This window comes from Odocoileus virginianus, chromosome 18 (assembly GCF_023699985.2).
Source record: "Odocoileus virginianus isolate 20LAN1187 ecotype Illinois chromosome 18, Ovbor_1.2, whole genome shotgun sequence".
NCBI classification, from domain to species: domain Eukaryota; kingdom Metazoa; phylum Chordata; class Mammalia; order Artiodactyla; family Cervidae; genus Odocoileus; species Odocoileus virginianus.
The window spans coordinates 12,380,966-12,384,436 of NC_069691.1; the positions used below are offsets into that span (position 1 = coordinate 12,380,966).

The 3,471-nt window shown below is 37.2% G+C and overlaps 1 non-coding gene and 1 pseudogene across 1 annotated transcript; both read right to left on the bottom strand.

Annotated features, from left to right (window-relative positions):
* Positions 1–320: 320 nt before the first annotated feature.
* LOC139039404 (nucleolar protein 56 pseudogene) lies at positions 321–2,939 on the bottom strand (annotated as a pseudogene).
* LOC139039581 (small nucleolar RNA SNORD86) lies at positions 1,156–1,238 on the bottom strand. Its single transcript, XR_011492922.1, has one exon. It is a non-coding gene; the product is annotated as a small nucleolar RNA SNORD86 (small nucleolar RNA).
* Positions 2,940–3,471: the final 532 nt, after the last annotated feature.

Consider the following 3,471-nt stretch of genomic DNA (forward strand, 5'->3'; position numbering starts at 1 on the left):
TTTAAAAAATAAAAATAGATTTTTATGATCTCAAATAATTAAATTTATTGATGTTTGTTTTGTGGCAGAGTATACAATCTTTATGCTGAATAATATTCCATGTACACTTGTAAAGAATGTATATTCTCCTGTTGTTGGATAAGAATTTCTGTAAATGACTATTAGGTTTAGTTATTATACTTTTTAAGTCTTTTATACATGCTGATCTTTTGCTAATTTTATTTTTGTATAGAAAGTGTGGTTTTTTTGTTTTTTTTTTTAATTTGTTTTTATTTTTATTGGGCTGTAGGGGATGGGATGGGGAATACCTCTGTTAAGTTATGTCCCACTAGGAAGATGTCCATTCTAACTTTCCAGGGATAGCTTTCGGAGCTTTTTCTTTTTCTTGGAGCCACTGCTCTTGCTGGCAGCAGCCTCTTCAGGTCCACTGTTGAGTGGCTCCTCCTTGGACAATTTCTGCTTTTTCTTGGGGACCCTCTTGTTTTCTGACTCATCAGGGTCAGTAACTGTTTCCTCTTTGGGAAAAGATTTCTTCTTCTTGGGAAGACTTCCAGTACCAGCTGTCTCTTCAAGGTCACTACTAACTAGCTCTTCCTTGGAAAAAGATTTCTTTTTTTGGGGTTTGGGAAAAGAGACAGATGGGTCTTCCATTCCATTCTCCTGAAGAGCCTCCTGGAGCTTTTGCTTTTTCTTCTTTTTGGGTCTTTCACTTGTCTCCTCACACTCCTCTGGGGCACTGCTATTTTCTGAAGAAGCCAGGGCAATTGCAGCCAGCCTTTTCTTTTCCTTCTTCAAGCGTTTCTTCTCCTGTTTCTCGAGCTTCCTAGTAATCTCAGCAGCCGCTTCCTCTGCCTGAACCATTGCCTCCTTCATGACATCCAGATTCTTTCGGGGAATCTCTCCAGTCTCATAGAAGGACAGCCGCTCCTCAACTTGTTCTCGAAGCTTCTCCCCAAAAACACTGGTGGGCACCTCAGAGAAGCAATCGGTTCGTGAGGCAATACTGCATTTGTTTGCCAGGTATTGGGAGATGCGACCTTTGTTCTTGGCAGCTGCTTGGCCAATGAGGGTAGAGTGGAAAATGAGTCCGTATTTTGGGGTGTTAGCCCTTGTCTTCAAGGCTCTGGAAACTTGGTCCCCTTGCTGGGCCCAGGGGATCACTCAGACACCAGGACCGGCCATCACCCCCATAGCAGAGGCCTGTATAGGTCAGGGAGCGGAAGTCTGCTTTTGATATCCCCAATTAATATTGTCTATTTTTCCCTCAATTCTGTCTGTTTTAGCTTAATGTAATTTGGAGAGTTGTTTCTAGGTAGACACACAATTGTTATATTTCTTTTGTCCTTAGAAGAGTTTCTGTTTGCAAAATTCTTTTTCATTTTAAAATGTGTTTTGCCTGAATTAATCTAGCCACCCCAGCTATCTTTTGGTTATTGTCTTATTCATAATGCTATAACAGACTGAGTTGCTTATAAGCAACAGAAAATTTATTTCTCACAATTTGGAGGCAAGAAGTCTGAGATCAAGGTTTTAGCATAGTCAGGTGAGGGCTGTCTTCCAGGTTGCAGACTTCTCTTTGCATCCTCACATGGAAGAAGGGGCCAAGGATCTCTTTGGAGCCTCCTGTTTAAGGTGCTGATCCCGTTCGTGAAGATTCCACTCTCATGACTTAAAACACTTTTCAGATGCCTCACCTACTAATACCATCACCTTTGGAAGTTAAGATTTTCAAACATGAATTTAGGTGAAAGTGAAAGCAAAGTTACTCAGTGTCTGACTTTTTGCTATCCCATGGACTGCGGCCTACCACACGCCTCCGTCCATGGGATTTTCCAGGCAAAAGTATTGGAGTGGGGTGCCATTTCCTTCTCTAGAGGATCTTCCCAAAGCAGGGATCAAAGCTGGGTCTCCCACATTGTAGGCAGATGCTTTACCAACTGAGCCACCAGGGAATTTAGGTGGGGGTGAGACAACATTTAGACCACGGCCATTACTACTTGAATAGTATATATTCTTTCATTTCTTTTTTTCACTTTCAAGCAATGTGTTTTTTCATCCAGTGAATCTCTTCTGTAGTTGGATCGTGTTTTGACTTTTTCCCCCCCTCATTTTGTCAATCTCTATCTTTTGTTTGGAGTGTTTAATTCATTTACACTCAGTGTAATTACTGAAATGGTAATACTTATGTCAGGCATCATGCTATTTTTTCCCTATATGTTCTATGTGGTTTTTGTTCATCTATTCCTTGATAATTATAAATTTGGTATTAAATAGATACTTCTTCATTTATCATTTAAATTTCCATGTGTGTGTGTGTTATATTATTTTTAAATTTATTTCTTCAGTAACTGATATACATGTTAAAATTAGTATCTGAGTTTGCAATGGTCCAGTTCAGATCAATACTAACTTAATTTCAATTGTATACAAAACTTTGACCCAATACACTTCTCTTCCTTCTCCCTTCTTTGTATTATTATTGTCATGAAAATTATATCTTGTATATTATAAGTCCATGAATACAGTGTTATAATTATTGTTTAATGTAGTCACTTTTTAATCAGGTAGAATATAAAAATTACAAACAAGTTACAGTTTGTACTTTTTTATATTTATCTATATAGTACCCTGTATGAATGTTCATTATTTCTTTCTGCAAATTTTATTTACTATGTAATTTCCTTACATTTCAACCTATTAGTAACAAATTCTCTTAACTTTTTGCTGTTCTAGAAATGTCTTTATTCCTTCATTTTTTGAAGGATAGTTTTGCTGGATATAGAATTCTTGGTTGACAGTCTTCTAATTTCTATACTTTGAAGTGTTACCTTATTATCTTCTGGCATCCATGTCTTTTCTTGTATATAATAAGATATATTCTTGCTGCTTTCCTGAATTTTTGTTTGCTTTTGAATTTTTTCAGCTTGACTATGACGCATCTAGGTATTAAGCTCTTTAGGTTTATTCTTGGAGTTCATGAAATTTAAATGTAGATTCATATCTCATCAAATCTGAGAAGTTTTTGGCCATTATCTCTTCAAATCTTGTGCAGTCACTGAATTCTACTATTACTAGAATTTTTTTATGTAGTCGTTTTAATGTTAAGCTAACTTCCTAGAATCAACCCAAAGTCAGTATAATTTAGTCAGTGGCTGATCAAGATATATTCCAAATCAGATTCTCAGAATCAGTGATTGATCAGAAGGTTTCTAAAATATCCTACCTTTATTTCTTTCACTTTCTGCCCTGCCCTCCCCCCCCCCAAAAAATGGTTGTGTGGGAAAGTATGCTTTAAGCTTCAAGAAGTTTACAATACACTTTAACTTTCACTTCCTGCTTACACAGGGTCTCAACACCTCAACATATGCTAGAGAAGTGTGGGGCTTTCTATTTTTCCAAGTGTTTCCTGGGCATGCACATAGACTTATGCATGTACACTGCTTTAAATTCCTAGGAATATGTGGAAATTTT